Here is a 17,231-nt window from a genome sequence, read left to right as displayed (position 1 = left end):
TAACACCAACTAAGTTTTATTCAAAGTGCACACATTAAAATTATGGGGCCTATGTTACTCATGCACAGTAATTTCAAAGGGTCTATTCCAAGTAGGACTAAAAAGAGCCTGCTGGACTACTCCAATGACCCATCTAGTCCCGCGTCCTGTTCCCATGGGGGCCACCCAGATGCCTGTGGGAAACCAGAGAGCAAAACATGAGCATACGAGCACCTTCCCCTCCTGTGGTTTCAAGAAACTAGTATTCAGAAGGATTACTGCCTCTGACAATGGAAACAGAGCATAGCCTAGCCATCATGGCAAGAAGCCATTGATTGCCCTTCCATGAATTTATCCAATCCTCTTTTAACATCACTGCCTCCTATAGATACACCCCAGATGTGCACTCTGAAATTTATTTTTAAAGGAAAATGACATGAAAAAAGGAGTCCTTAACCATTTAGAGTTGTCACTTTCCCCCCTCCTCTTGCATCTTTTGTGTCCTTGTGTGACCCAATACATAACAATTTAGAAGGCTTAGTATTCTCCAGCATTTTACAGTGCTACCTCTAGTTACGTACTTAATTTGTTCCGGAGGTCCTTTCTTAATCTGAAGCACCACTTTAGCTAATGGGGCCTCCTGCTGCCGTTGCGCTGCCGGAGCACAATTTCTGTTCTTATCCTCAAGCAAAGTTCTTAACCTGAAGCACTATTTCTGGGTTAGCGGAGTCTGTAACCTGAAGCGTATGTAACCTGAAGCGTATGTAATGCAAACCACTGCATTTCTGTCCAAAGAAAAACAATGCCTGCATATTTTCTGGTTTTTTTATTTAACATGTTTTATATACTGCTTAATTAAAAATATATACATAGAGTGAAATAAAATATTCATACAAAATAGCAAAAAAATCAGACTTTAAAAATAGTAAAATAATAAAGCAATAAAAGAAAGAGATAAAAATCAACATTTTTTTTAAAAGAACAAATGTACATAATAAAATTGTACAGCTGGGTAGGCTTGCCTAAATGGAAATGTTTTGAGTACGTCTAAAATGGTACAAGGAAGGGCGACAGATCTGCGAGACTGATGATGGAAAGAGTGCTTTTATTTATGAAAGTGATGATATATGGAAACCATCTCGACATGATGATTGGACGAACGGAAAATTCACACAGGATTATAACTGGTGTTTACCTGCTTAAGGAGATTATCAGAAGAGATCATAAAGAAAAAAAGAAAAATATACGAACAAGATGAGATGTGAGAACAGCAAGATAGGACTGGATAGAATTATGAACATTATTTGGACAGATTTGTGGATATTAACGCAGCAGCAAGAAGATGATTGGAATCCCCTTCGGAACTTGAAATATGGGTCCCCCCAACAAAAAATTTAAAATTCGGCTTTGTAATTCGGAATTTATGTGATGTGATTTGATTTGATTTGATTGGTCGGTTAATAAAAATTATTTAATAAAAAAATAAAAATAAATAAAATGGTACAAGGAAGGCACCTGCTTAATTTCAGTGGGCAGGGGATTCCAGAGAGTAGGTGCCGCGTCCTGGAAGAATTGGTTCCTTGCAAGTACCAAATGGACAAGAACAGGCCCAATTAAAAGAGAAGAAAGTGTTGGGATGTGAATAGATGCTAGCAGAGGATATATTTATTAGATATTGTCCTTTCCTAGCATCTATTCACATCCCAACAAATGGGGTCCAAGGGATGTGGGTTGCGCTGTGGTCTAAACCACTGAGCCTCTGAGCTCCCATTGCTTTGTCCAAGCTCCTGCCAACCCAGCAGTTTGAAAGTGCACCAGCGTGAGTAGATAAGTAGATAACACTGCAGCAGGAAGGTAAATTGTGTTTCCGTGCGCTCTGGCACTTATCACGGTGTCCCGTTGCGCCAGAAGTGGTTAGTCATGCTGGCCGCATGACCCGGAAAGCTGTCTGTGAACAAACACCGGCTCCCTCAGGCTGAAGCGAGATGAGCGCCACACCCCATAGTCGCCTTTGACTGGACTTAACTGTCCAGGGGTCCTTTACCTTTTTACCTTTAATGGGGTCCAGATTAGATTATTTCAACCCTATCTAAAATAAAAAAACAGCACCAGTCTAAAACCAGTATATAATAGAGGAGCATTCATTCATTAATTTATTGAACACTGTTTATATGGAAACATAGGAAGCGTCCTTAAATATTGTGTACACTGACTGGCATCAGCAAGGATGCCTCCAGCAGGGCAACACCAAAGGGTGTGGGCCAATGAGGGTGTGGGCCAACCCCCTTTTGCAAAAATAATGGTGTTAGTGGGGATGGGATTTTAACTTGGGTGCGTGTTGCTTATTTGAGGGGTAGGGTTGTTTTTAGTTGTTCTTAAATGTTATGTGTTACATGTTAATTTGTATTTTGTTTTTGTATTTTTTGGTTTTATAAGACTATTTTACAGCCTTTTAAATGTGTTTGTGGGAGGGGGCGTATTGTTTTGTTTTTATTTTAACTATTTACCTTGCATTTTCATCCTGTGAACAGCCCTGAGATATTGTGAGGAAGGACGGTATATAAATCAAATCATCATCATCATCATCATCATCATCAGAAGGTCTCCAGGGTTTTAAGCGGGAATCCTTTCCTAGCTCTATCTGAATATGCCAGGGATTGAACACGGGACCCTTTCTGCATGCAGATCAGATGAAAAGTTGTTTGGCAGGAAACCATTTGTTAAACAGTTGAGAATTTTTGGTTCTGACATGTGGGTTCACACACCTCAGAGCACCAAGCTGAGCAAACGTGGTATGCATGGAATATTTGTGGGATACGAAAAAGGTGCTTACAGAGTATTAATGTCTGACACGAAGACAGTGAGATTCACTAGGAGTGTTGAATATAATGCAAAGTGGGGAGAAAATGTAGGAATTTTCCAATGTTATCCTGATACTAATAATGATGAGAAATCTGATGATGACACAGGTTCAGACACCAGTTCAGTGAGAGGTGGTAGTGCTGCTGATGACAATGATGACACGGCAGACTACAAGAGTGCAAAGGCCTCACTCAGACCATCCGAAGAGTCTGACACTGATTGGGGTCTGGAGCCACAGTTTAGTATTGGCCGCGATTCTCCTAAAAAAGAGGAGATTAGTCCTGAAGACTTGTGCATAATTCGCAGATCTGAAAGAGCCACAAAGGGCAGACCACCTAAAAGATTTGTTGATGAGTTTGAAAAGACAGCTACAACTGTTATAAATAACTCAGGGAAGATTCAAAAGCCTTCAAGCTTCCAAGAGGTCAATGAGTTAACCTCGAAGGATGCTGAACCATGGTTAAATGCCATGCAGGCTGAGCTAAATTCCTTAGAGAGAAACAAAACATGGGAACTAGTTCCAATGGTACCAGGAATGAAGCTAATTGATAGCAAATGGGTCTTTAAGGCCAAGACAGACCAGAGTGGCAAGGTAGTGAGACATAAGGCCAGGTTGGTTGCAAGAGGATTTTCGCAGGTACTAGGTCAAGGTGTCACGAGACCTACTCTCCCACCATGAAGTATGAGAGCATTAGGCTTATGCTCAAAATTGCTGCAAAGGAGAAACTAAATGTTTCTCATCATGATGTCAACACTGCATTTCTGTACGGGGACCTGGGTGAACAGATTTATATGCATTCACCTGACGGAATATAGGTAAAGAAAGGATTGATTTGTGTTCTAAAAAAATCCTTGTATGGTCTGAAACAAAGTGCCCGGTGTTGGAATACTTAATTAACAGAGATGTTGTTTTCTCTAGACTTTCATCAAGGCAAAGCAGATCCATGTTTGTTTATCAAAACAAACTGTATTGTGTATGCTTTGTTGATGATCTTTTCTTTTGGAAAGATCAGGCTTTGTACAAAATAACCCTAGCTCAACTGAAGGAGCATTTTGATATGAAAGATCTTGGCAATGTAACAAACTATCTTTCTCTGGAGGTAGAAAGAAACCAGGGAGGTGATATCTTGGTACACCAATCACAGAAAATTGCTAATGTATTGACCAAACTGAATTTGGTTGACGCAAACCTTGTAGATACACCAACGGTGACAGGCTGTTAGATGACACTGACAAAGCATTTTCTGATGTTGCTCTGTACAGATGTATTCTAGGCAAGCTAAATTTTATTGCCCGGTGTTCGAGGCCTGATATAGCTGTCAGCACTAATTTGCTGAGCAGACACACTAACAATCCTACGATTAAAGACTGGAAGCCTCTGAAACGCATAGCACGCTATCTAAAGAGGTCTATGCACTACAGACTAAAATTTACCAACCAAAAATCTGGAGGTCTTGAGATTTTTGCAGATGCAAGTTTCAGAGGTGACATCACAGACAGCAAGAGCACTTCTGGAGTGTGCTACATGTATAACCAATGTATTTTCGATTGGTCATGTAAAAAGCAGACAACAGTAAGCCTAAATTCTTACAAGGTTGAATTGAATGCACTGTCATATGCACTTCTAGATTGTGAATGGTTATTACAGCTGTTTAAAGACCTAAGAGTGAATGTGAAATGTCCTATTTAAATGTATCAGGACAATAGAGCATGTTTGTCTTTACTCGCTACAGAGGGATGTAAGCAAAGAACACTTACAATTAAGATTACAACGTGCAAGGGAGTGTATTCAGAAAGGACTTATTCAAGTGTCCTACATGCTGGGAAATGAAATTCCAGCCGATCTGTTATCAAAAGTTGTTAACAGGGAACAACTTCAGATTTATATACAGCGGTTGCAGTTAGGCTGAAACACTGCAGCTACGGGTTACTTGAAATGGGGGAGGATGTTAGGATTTCACCCCTCCCTATGCTGCAGTTATAGGATTGTTGGATCACGTGTCTGTATGTAATGCATTTCAGCTGCTGATTGTTACAGCTATATAAGCAGAAAGGGAGATACACTGTTTGCTCCCTTCCTCCCACTGTTCTCTCACAGTGATGTTTTGTTTCAGCATTCTCTCCAAGGAAGAGAAAGAGGAACCATGTTTATTTTGTAGTGTTTGTACTGTTATGTTTGATTTCGTTACAATAAATAAGGATTAGATGTTACACCTCAAGGCTAACGTGTCTATTTTGGACTCTGCTGGTCGTGTGCTCATGTCCCAGGAGGGTATGGGTCGCATCAGCGTGACGGGAGACTGAAGTGATAAATCCTGGGCGACACTGCATTGGGGGAAGGCACAAGGCCTTGGCGTTATCTCCCAACAAATGTAACTATTTTCCAAACTTATCCCATTGATGATGGCTCAGATGGGGAATCTGATAATGACAGTGACAGTGGGAGCACAGGTAGAAGTTCCACTGATGCAGCAGATTACCAGAGTGCAATTACATCGCTCAGACCATCAGAACAGTCTGATCGAGAATTGGAGGAACCACTGTTCACTATGAGTCACTATTCTCTCAAAGAAGAGAAGCCCTATAAAGAAGACCTGTGCCTGATGCGCAGATCTGAAAGAGCTATGGGGGGAAAGCCCACTACGTATGCTTGTGAGTTTGCTAACACAGCTGTTGCAAATATAGCTGTGGCTAGTAGCTCAGGACAGGTTTCAGAGCCTGAGGTCTTGCAAGGGGTACAGGGTTTGTCCTCAAAGGATGCGAAACCACACTCAAAGGCTGCAAGGTTCAACACTGTTTCTTCAGACAGGAACAGAGCTAAGGCTCTAGTCCCATGGAAGGAAGGTAACCAGAAGTGCAAAATGGTCAGGCACGAGGCCAGTCCAGCTGCAGGGAGTTCCAAACGTGGAACGGGTACTACAGGGGTATATTATGTGTATGACAACAGTATGTTCACTTCACTTACTGCTGTGTTAGCCTATGCAGCATTGGTTATCTGAAATGGGGGAGAGTGTTAACATTTCACTCCACCGACGCTGCATTTGAGTTTGTTGTAAATCACATGCCTGTCTGAGAAGACTGTGGGAACGGAAGACAGCCTTATCTCTCTTTCATTGTATGTACTTTGGACTGTACTTTCACTTCTTCTGTTCTCTCGGCGCTGGAGAGAACGGACGCCATTATGCTGTAGTCTGTGTTAGGATTCTTACTCCATGTTTGAAGTCTTGGGATTGTTGTCTATCACATGACGGTGTGTTTTCATCCCACAGTGTGGGAAGTGACGGAGACAGGATGTTTATGTTACTGTGTTCCGCGAAGTGGGACTATTGTCTTTTGTTCTTTTTCTCTTTGCCGTCTGATGAGAAAGAGGAAGCAGCTAAGTCAGAATGCTCCAAGTGTATTATATGTAAATAAAAGTAGATTAGCCAAAATGCTGTGCTGCTGAATTCTGTTACGCAAACTGCAAATACTCTGCAGGATCCCTAAGTGTGCTGATGCTTCTTGGTATCAGTCGCTGTGATGTTCCGTCTGAAGAAAGCTTTTGAAGCTCCCGAACGACCGACCAGGAGGGAGAGAAAATGCCAGTCGGGCATGTGTCTCTGCCAGGGTCCTACACGCGAGTAGGATGATCCTAACATGGTCATGGGCCCAGGGATCGGGGCCACAGACCCAGTGCCAGCATAGGAAGGACTGGGGGCTTTTTTTGTCCCAGTTGGAGTCTCCTGGAACTGGCAGAGTGAAGGCAGAAGGAGACAGTCTGTGAGTATAGCAAATGCCTAAAAGTGAAAGTAAAGACAGGCTGGACTGTTTTTGTGCCCGTGCACAGAAGAAGGCGAGAGGCCTTTGAAGTTCTTGCCAGGCACTAATTACAGCTGGCAGAAGCAGAAGTAGGCTTGATTTATAGTGGCCGTCTGATAAGGACTGTAAAAAGGTAGTTTCAGCTTGAACTAAGCTGTGGAATAGACCTTTCTAGAAGGGGCAAAAATCCCACTCCCTAAGTTATGTAGAGGAAATGGGAAAAGCTGCTTTTCGACAGAGAGAGAAAAGCTGCTTGGTGCTGCAAGCCTTTGCCAAGAATGTAGCCCTGATTTATGTGCTACAAAGGGAGGACATTTCCCAATGCTTCTGAATCATTCCCTGAGCAGAGAATGGGTAGCAGCAGAAAGTGAAAGCTGGAGGAGTGCTGCGGCAAGACTTGTGAAGCTATGGGGGAGTAAGTCCCCCGATGAAGCTGCATAATAGCAGACAAGGCAAAAAGCCTGGGAAGAATGGGGGGGGGCGGGTGGGTTGTTTTGTTCCCGGAACTGAAAAGGCAGTTTGAGACAAAGGCTGTGTCTTATGCCAGACAGTGTGTATGTTCAGCAGGAATTAGAATCATAGAATCATAGAGTTGGAAGAGACCACAAGGGCCATCGAGTCCAACCCCCTGCCAAGCAGGAAACACCATCAGAGCACTCCTGACATATGGTTGTCAAGCCTCTGCTTAAAGACCTCCAAAGAAGGAGACTCCACCACACTCCTTGGCAGCAGATTCCACTGTCGAACAGCTCTTACTGTCAGGAAGTTCTTCCTAATGTTTAGGTGGAATCTTCTTTCTTGTAGTTTGGATCCATTGCTCCGTGTCCGCTTCTCTGCAGCAGCAGAAAACAACCTTTCTCCCTCCTCTATGTGACATCCTTTTATATATTTGAACATGGCTATCATATCACCCCTTAGCCTCCTCTTCTCCAAGCTAAACATGCCCAGCTCCCTTAGCCGTTCCTCATAAGGCATCGTTTCCAGGCCTTTGACCATTTTGGTTGCCCTCCTCTGGACACGTTCCAGTTTGTCAGTGTCCTTCTTGAACTGTGGTGCCCAGAACTGGACACAGTACTCCAGGTGAGGTCTGACCAGAGCAGAATACAGTGGCACTATTACTTCCCTTGATCTAGATGCTATACTCCTATTGATGCAGCCCAGAATTGCATTGGCTTTTTTAGCTGCCGCGTCACACTGTTGGCTCATGTCAAGTTTGTGGTCAACCAAGACTCCTAGATCCTTTTCACATGTACTGCTCTCAAGCCAGGTGTCACCCATTTTGTATCCACAAATCCACTGAGTGGTAGCATAGTCAAGACCGCATTTTACCAGCTTCTTTACAAGAATATCATGGGGCACCTTGTCAAATGCCTTGCTGAAATCAAGGTAGGCTACATCCACTGCGTTCCCTTCATCTACCAGGCTTGGAATTCTGTCAAAAAACGAGATCAGGTTAGTCTGACATGACTTATTTTTCAGAAATCCATGCTGACTATTGGTGATCATAGCATTCCTTTCTAGGTGCTCACAGACTGTTTGCTTAATGATCTGCTCCAGAATCTGCTCCAGAATCTTCCCTGGTATTGATGTCAGACTGACTGGGCGGTAATTATTTGGGTCCTCTCTTTTCCCCTTTTTGAAAATAGGGACAACATTTGCCCTCCTCCAGTCTGCCGGGACTTCGCCTGTTCTCCAGGAATTCTCAAAGATGACTGCCAGTGGTTCTGAGATCACATCTGCCAGTTCTTTTAATACTCTTGGATGCAGTTCATCTGGCCCTGGAGACTTGAATACATCTAAACTAGCCAAGTATTCTTGTACTATCTCCTTAGTTATTCTGGGCTGTGTTTCCTCTGCTGAATCATTTGCTCCAAATTCTTCAGGTCGGGCATTGTTTTCTTTATCGGAGAAGACTGAGGCAAAGAAGGCATTGAGGAGTTCAGCCCTTTCTGTGTCCCCTGTTTGCATTTCACCATCTTCTCCTCTGAGTGACCCCACTGTTTCTTTGTTCTTCCTGAGTTCATTCTGTGCTTTAGCTTTTCTGACTTTGTGTCTACATGTGCTGGCTATTTGTTTGAATTCCTCTTTGGTGGTTTCCCCCCTTTTCCATTTTTTGTACACATCCTTTTTTAATCTTAACTCAGTTAAAAGTTCTTTAGATAGCCACCCTGGCTTCTTTAGGCACCTTCCATGTTTCCGTCTCATTGGTATTGCCTGAAGTTGTGCTTTTACTATCTCCCTCTTAACAAACTCCCAGCCATCATGAACTCTCTTTCCTTTTAGTATTACTGTCCATGGGATCTCATCCAGCACTTCCCTAAGTTTTATGAAGTCGGCTTTCTTAAAGTCAAGAAATTGAGTCCTAGTATGCTTGGCTGCTCCTTTCCGCTGTATAGTAAACTTCAGAAGAGCATGATCACTCGCGCCTAATGATCCTTCCACTTCTACCCCACTAACCAGGTCATCAACATTGGTTAGGACCAGATCTAAAATGGCTGTTCCTCTTGTTGCTTCTCCCACTTTCTGGACAATGAAGTTGTCTGCAAGGCCAGTGAGGAATCTGTTTGACCTTATGCTCTTGGCTGAGTTTGACATCCAGCAAATATCCGGGTAATTGAAGTCCCCCATTACTACTATCTCCCTTCCTTTTGCATGCTTGGCCATCTGTTCCAGGAAGGCATCATCTATGTCCTCCGTTTGGCTTGGGGATCTATAGTAAACTCCCACAATGAGGTCACTGTTCTTCTTCTCTCCCTTAATTTTGACCCAAATGCTCTCACTTTGGCTTTGAGGTTCTAAATCTTGGATCTCTTCACAGGTATACACATCCCTGACATATAACACCACTCCTCCTCCTTTCTTGTCTGGTCTGTTTCTCTGAAATAGATTGTATCCCTCCATTATTACATTCCAATTGTGGGACTTATCCCACCAGGTTTCAGTGATGCCTATTATGTCATATTTAGTTTGCTGTACCAAGAGCTCAAGCTCATCTTGTTTCTTTCCCATGCTTTGCGCATTAGTGTACAGACATTGAAGTCCATTAATCATTCCCCCGTGTCTCTTATTTAAGGATTTTTTCCTCCCACCACTAGGTCTGCGTGCTGTTTGCTCCATTCGGTCTATGACATTTGGATGATCATCTTCATCAATTGATAGACTCCTACCTTCAGGAGCACTGTCTCCCTCCCCCACATTAGTCAGTTTAAAGCCCTCCTGATGAGGTTTCTGAGATTTTTGGCAAAAACATTCCTCCCAACCGTTGTGAGGTGCAGCCCATCGCTTGCCAGAAGCTGCGTCACACGATGGACACTTCAAGATGGCGGGGGCTGCTAAACGGGATGCCAGAGAGGTTCGGAGGGCTAGATTTGCTGTCTCCGACGCCCACACGCAGTGGGAGGCAATTGCTGAGCGGACTGCCAGAAGTAATACCCCAGGGAAAGCTGATACAGTATCCCAGAGAGGGTTGTGTTCCTGACACTGAAAGCTTCACAGAAGAGAGGCTTTTGAAGGAAGAATGCACAAGGGGGGTGCTTCCTGTTCCTGTTAAGGGCGAGAAATCTCCAAAGCAGGAGTAGCAAGGGGAGTTGACTGCCATGTCATCCCAATCTTCATTGCTGAAGATGGCACTGCTGTGTTTGAAGCAGTGGAAAGTTTTTCCTGTGAGAAGTTTGGACAGAGTTCAAAAGTCAGGAACATTTGCAGCGTTTCCGACAGGTGACATGAAGCAAGGCCAGAGATGCAAAGATGCAGCGCAGATATGGTGACTAGCTGTTCCAGTACAGAGATGCAAGAATCTTTTGTGCTAGATTCTGAGGCGAAGAAACACCTTTGTGGAAGATGGAACTGGTTCACCGCGTGTACACCACAGAAGGGTCTGATCCACCAGTCGGGTGGAGACTTCTTGGAGGTACATAGCACCGGGATCGTGGAACCGAAAAGCTGTAAAGTTGTGGTGTCTAATGTGTTTTTCATTCCAGGTTGAGAAGCCCAGCTGATGCAGCCTGGATGTTCTGTTTATGTCAACAAACAGCGTGCAACCATCCAGAAGAACGAAAGCGACATTATAAATGGCTTGTTCTTACTATGTTGTGATGTTAACATGGGGGATGGTGGAAAAGTTGGAAAGACAAGTGATGCTATGTCTGATAACCATCTTTTTCATGCAGGATGTGTGCATGGGTCTTCCAGATTGCTGGTGTCTGGCACAAAGATGGTCAGGTGTACCAAATGTGCTCAGGACAAAGCAAAGGAAGGAGGCGATATGGGTATCTTACAAAGGCACCCTATTGGTAATGGAGATTCTGATGTATGGATTCAGAGGCAACAGAGTGACACGCTCAGCAAATATAGTTTGCAAGGCCTTTCCCTGGATTCAGACAAAAGTTCTGCTAGGGACTGCGACAAGGTAAACCCAAGATGTGCAAAGGGACCAACAGATGGGTCTGACATGTGGGTGCAGACGTCACAAGGCAGGAAGCATAGATTCTTCCTCGGGTATGGTGGCTTGTACAAAGTACTGAGACCTCATGCCAAGATGATTTTACTCACTAGGGATGTTGAGTGCAGTGAAAAATGGGGAGGAAATGTGTGTGTTTTCCAAGGCAACCCCATTGCTTCAGACTCAGATACTGAGTCTACTGCTGATGCTGAAAGTGAGGCGAGTTCCACTGATACAGTGAAAGACATGCGCCTGGTGTACAGATCTGAGAAAGCTACCACCAGGTATGCTCAGGAGTTTGCTAACACAGCTATTGCAGTTTTAGCTGTGGCTAGTGGCTCGACACAGGTCTTGGAATCCAAAGTCTTGAAAGGGATACAGGGTTTGTCCTCAAAGGACGGGAAACCACACCCAAAGGCTGTAAGGGTAGACACTGTTTCCTTGGAGAAGAAAGCTGAACCATGTCCAAAGGCCATGTGTGCCAACACCGATTCCTCAGAGAGGAGAGGAACGAGGCTAGGGTTCGAGTCCCAACAAAGCCAGGTGTGAAACTTCTTGATAGTCAGGAGAACTATGACGCCAAGACTAGTCAGAAGTGCAAGATGGTAAGGCCCAAGGCCAATCCAGTTGCATGTAGTTCCAAGGGTGGAACGGATGGTACAGGGGTATACTGTGTGTATGACATCTGTATGGTTGTTGCAGTTACACTGATGACTACAACACTGCTCATGCATCGGGGGAGGATGTTAGGATTCTTGCTCCGTGTCTGCAGTCATGGGATTGTTGTTTATCACATGATGGTGTATGTTTTCATTCCACAGTATGGGAAGTGACGGAGACAGGATGTTTATGTTACTGTGTTCCGTGAAGTGGGACTATTGGTTTTTGTTCTTTTTCTTTTTGCTGTCTGATAAGAAAGAGGAAATATTATACGTAAATAAAAGTAGATTAGCCAAAATGCTGTGCTACTGAGTTCTGTTACGCAAACTGCAAATACTCTGTAGGATCCCTAAGTGTGCTGATGCTTCTTGGTATCAGCCACTGTGATGTTTGGGCTGAAGAAAGCTTTTGAAGCTCCCGAACGACTGACCAGGAGGGAGAGAACATGCCAGTCAGGCATGTGTCTCTGCCAGTGTCCTACACGTGAGTAGGACGATCCTAACAGTCTGTATATAGAGTGTAAATAAATAGTAGCTTAGGTCTACAAAGTCCCACGCTTGTTGCTGCGTAACGCTAGAAGTATAGTGTGCATAAATCAAGCTGATTTATGTTGCTGGAGCACCCTGGAGAAGAAGGGAGATGCCTTTTTCAGTGCTGCACACATCGGAGGACGCTCAGAGTTTCAGGGGCTTGCAGGGGGCCCCAGGGCAAATTCCAGCAGTTGAATCCCAACACTAAGTAAAAGCGAAAACAAAAGAAGTGCCATGGTCGGATCACTTCCTGCGATCCTTCACTTTTCTGCGATCCATCACTTTTCCGCGACCCTTCCCCTCTGCAGGGAGGTGGGACCGATTTGGATGGTCTGCCCCCGCCACTTAATGGATCCAAATGTGTCAGGGGTCTGCCTTCAAGGGAGGGACAGACAGGAACGTACAGACAGCCTCCTCCTTTGTTGAGCAGCTGCACCTTGTCAGTCTGGTGAAAGCGAGCCTTTAGGAGAAACGGATGACGAGAGAAAGGGGGGGAGGATGCAAAGGCTCAGTCAGGCTGAGATGAGCCACGACACCGCTCCCAGGGAGTTGGAAGTGCCTCTTCCATCGCATAGTTTTTGCCAGGGAATTACACGTAAGGAAAAGAGGGGGAGAGGGGTTTTCCCGGGCTTTTATGCTGGAGGGCAAACAGGAAAAAGGCACTTCCGGAATCTGCTAGTGATTGAGGCAGACATTGATTTTGGACCTCTGGACTGTACATAGTTTTGCACTCAATAAAACCTGTAAAAGACAGGTGGGAGTCCTGGCTGTTATCTTCGTGAGCAACCACACACACTTCTCACAAAATGGTTTCCAGAGAGTGGTAGGGAATGTTTTATCCCATGTTGATGGCCTTTCAGCGGATTCCCTGGTGGACTGCTGGAATGCGGAGTTAACCAGGGCTATCGACTGTCTGGCTCCAAAGCGCTCCAACTGAATGGAGCCCGGACAGCCCCGTGATGTTCTCCAGAGCTGAGGGCGATGAAACAATCACTGAGACAGCTAGAGAACCAGAACCAGTGAAGGGGGTGAATGTCTTGCGTGAGTGTCTGGAGGCAGTTGGAGGATGGATGGTGGCTAAAAGATTTAGATTGAACCCTGACAAGACAGAAGTACTGTTTCAGGGGGGCAGGAGGTGGGTGGGGGACTGTCACCATCAGTGTTTCTGCTGGGTTTGCATCAACCAAATTCAGCCTGGTTAATACACCAGCAATTTTCTATGTTTGGTGTACCAGAAAATTACCTGCTTGGTCCTTCTCCACCTGCAGAGAAAGATAGTTGGATACCTCACCAAGATCCTTCATGTCAAAGTGCTCCTTCAGCTGAGCTAGGGTGCTTTGGTACAAAGCCTGATTCTTCCAAAACAAAAGAAGATCATCAAAAAAAAAACACAATACCGTTTGTTTTGCCCCTCCTCTTTGACAAACACACATGCCTTGGTGAAAACCTAGAGAAAACAATGTCTCAGTGAGTTTTGTGTCACAACACCTGGCACTCTGCTTGAGGCCATATAGGGACTTCCGTAGTTTACAGACCATTCCCTTCTGTACCTGCACTCCATCAGGTAGAAGCATATACAGCTCCTCCCCCAAAATCCCGTACAAAAAAAGCTGTGTTCACATCGTGATGAGAAACGTGCAGTTTCTCCTCTGCAACAATCTTGAGCATTAGTCTAATGCTCTCATACTTGACAGTGGGTGAGTAGGTCTCATGGTATTGGAGAGCCAGTGTGGTGTAGTGGTTAAGAGCGGTAGTCTCGTAATCTGGGGAACCGGGTTCGCGTCTCCGCTCCTCCACATGCAGCTGCTGGGTGACCTTGGGCCAGTCACACTTCTTTGAAGTCTCTCAGCCCCACTCACCTCACAGAGTGTTTGTTGTGGGGGAGGAAGGGAAAGGAGATTGTTAGCCGCTTTGAGACTCCTGAAGGGGAATGAAAGGCGGGATATCAAATCCAAACTCTTCTTCTTCTTCTTCTAGTCCTGTCCTGGTATCTGTGAAAAACCTCTGGCGACCAGTCTGGCTTTGTGCCTGACAACCTTGCCATTCTGGTCTGTCTTGGCCTTGAAGACCCATTTGCTGCCAACCAGCCTCATTCCTGGGACTGTTGGCACCAGCTCCCAGGTTTGGTTCCTATTCAAGTAATCAACTTCAGCCTTCATGGCATTAAGCCATGGTTCAGCATCCTTCAGGGTTAACTCCTGGACCTCTTTGAAGCTTGAAGGTTCCCACACCTTTTCTGAGCTACCAAGAACAGCAGTTGCTGTCTTAGCAAACTCATCAGCAAATCTCTTTGGAGGTTTGCCTTTTGTGGCTCTTTCAGATCTGCGTGCTAGATGCAAGTCTTCTGCACTCATCTCCTCCTTCTTAGGAGAAAAGTGGCCAATGGTGAACAGGGGTTCTTCCAGTTCAATGTCAGACGCATCAGATGGTCTGACTGAGGCCTTTGCGCTCTTGTAGTCTGCTGTGTCATCACTGTCGCTGACAGCAGCAGCAGCGCCGCCCACTGAGCTAGAATCCGAACTCTGATCATCATCCTCAGCTTCCTCATCATCTTCATCCTCCTCTGAGTGACTCTGGAAAATTCCCACACACCCCCCCACTTAGGATTGTACTCAACACTCTTTGTGAACCTAATGGACAGTCATGAATACCCTGTATGCACCCCATGAACAAACCATGTGCCCCACGCTTCCCAAGCTTGCTGCTCTGTGGGGTGTGGACCCACATGTCAGAACCAAAGATTCTCATGTGCTTGACGTAAGGTTTCTTACCAAACATCTTCTCATAGGGAGCACAACCAATAGGCGATGACAGTCTCCTATTATACGTATAAACAAAAGTATTCAAAGACTCCGGCCAATATTTCTCAGGGAGATTGGCATCATGCAACAAGGTGGTTTTTTTTTCTTAAATAATTTTTATTAACTGGCCAATCACATCAAATTAAATCACATCACATAAATTCCGAATTACAAAGCCGAATTTTAAATTTTGTTGGGGGGACCCATATTTCAAGATCCGAAGGGGAATTCTGATCATCTTCTTGCTGCTGCGTTAATGTCCAAATCAGTCCAAATCAGTCCAAATCAGTCCAGAGTTCATAATTCTATCCCATCTTATCTTGCTGTTTCCACATCACATCTTGTTCATATATTTTCTCTTTTTTCTTTATGATCTCTTCTGATAGTCTCCTTAAGCCGATAAACACCAATAGTAATAATAATCCTGTGTGAATTTTCCGTTCTTCCAATCCTCAAATCGAGATGGTTTCCATATATCATCTCCTTCATAGATAATGTGATGGGATGTTGAGCTGCTTGTGCATAAATTTCCTAGTCCCTCAGTGTTTGGCTAAGTCCACAAACCACTGTCTGTAACGGAGCTCCATAAGCATGGCTCCGTCAGTCGCTGGCAGAATCCGACAGTGGGCGTTTACGGAATTTCTTCCAGCATAACAGCTCCTTAACGGAAACACGTCTTCTGGACTCTCTACGTGACAATTTCCAGCGAGGAGTGGGTGTCCCTATAGGAGGTCCTGAAACCTCCTCGCTGTTCTCGCTGGAATTGTCTCTGAGCCATTCTTCTGACTCGCTTTCCCTTGGAGCTCTTTCTCGCCCCCTGCTGGTTCCCTCCTCCGCTGATAAGTCTCTCTCAACCTCTGGGAGCCCTTGCACCACCGGTTCTTCCGATGACAGTTCCCTGACATCCACCTCCCCTCCAGGGCCCCCTCCACCCCCTCCCCTCCCTTCCTCTGCTGGAGGCGAGGGAGCAAAACCCCTGAAAGAACTTCCCTCATCTTCCGAAGTCTCGAACATTTTCCTCCACCGGTTGCTGTTTCGGGTTTCTAAGTACTCATCCTCCTCGGAATCTATTCCTTCTTCCCACTCAGACCCCGTGAATCCTTCCAATTCCTCCTCCTCGTCGGTGGTGCCAAAGTACTCCCTCCGGAACCTCGCTACTGACTGAGGTTTCCTGGGGAACCTTTGATGGAACGCTTCGATCAAGACCTCGTCATTGACTTCCTCTGCCGTTACCCAGGTGTTTTCTGACTCCGGTTCCCCTTCCCACACTACCAAATACTCCACCTGATTACCCTTCCACCTGGAGTCGAGGATTTCCGCCACATGGTTGCTGCTTTCCCTCTCTTCTAAGACTGGTCCCTGTGGGGAAACCCCTTCTTTTTCCCCCCTATACGGTGACAGTAATGACCTGTGGAATACTGGGTGCAGTTTCATGTGGTTTGGTAACCGGAGTCTGAAAGCTACGGGGTTAACCTGTTGAATGACCTCAAATGGTCCCAATCTTTTGGGTCTCAATTTCTTGCAACCCCCCTTGAACGGCAGTCCTTGGGTGGACAGCCACACCTGATCCCCCACCCTTATGGTTTCACCTTCCCTTCTGTTCTTGTCTGCCTGCTTCTTATATTGTTCTTTGGCCCTTTCTAAGTTGAGTTGGAGTTGACGATGGATCGCTTCCATTTCTTCTACAAAAAGTTCTGCGGCTGGGACGCTCCATCTCTCCCCTCCTCCCCCTGGAAATGCCCTGGGATGGCACCCATAATTAGCCAAAAAGGGGCTCATCCCAGTGGACACATTCTCCGCATTATTGTAGGCAAATTCCGCCAGCGCCAACTTTTCCACCCAATCGTTCTCTCTGTCATTGACATAACACTTCAGGTATTGTTGGAGGATACAGTTTGCTCTTTCCGCCTGCCCGTTGGTTTCTGGGTGCCGGGCAGTCGAAAAATTGACCTCCACGTGCAGTAAGCTCATGAGCTTCCTCCAGAACCTGGACGTGAATTGTTTGCCCCGGTCTGAGACCACCCTCAAGGGGGCGCCATGCAGTCTAAAAATATGTTCTACAAACAATTTAGCTGTCTCTTCCGCCGTGACTGCATGTGAGCAAGCTACAAAGTGGCCCATCTTAGTTAACAGGTCTACTACTACCAGTATGGCGGTTTT

General features: G+C 45.3%; 1 protein-coding gene across 1 annotated transcript in view; it reads right to left on the bottom strand.

The window, feature by feature from the left end:
- LOC310753699 (putative helicase senataxin) overlaps positions 1-17,231 on the bottom strand; it is a gene marked incomplete at its 3' end in the record, with an annotated part of 215,300 nt that overhangs the window by 29,423 nt on the left and 168,646 nt on the right. The window lies entirely within an intron of this gene.

The sequence above is a fragment of the Podarcis filfolensis genome (assembly GCF_964270895.1).
Source record: "Podarcis filfolensis genome assembly, chromosome: W".
In the NCBI taxonomy this organism is placed as follows: Eukaryota; Metazoa; Chordata; class Lepidosauria; order Squamata; family Lacertidae; genus Podarcis; species Podarcis filfolensis.
The sequence above is the reverse complement of the archived record's forward strand: the minus strand, read 5'-3'. Positions and strand labels throughout refer to the sequence as shown.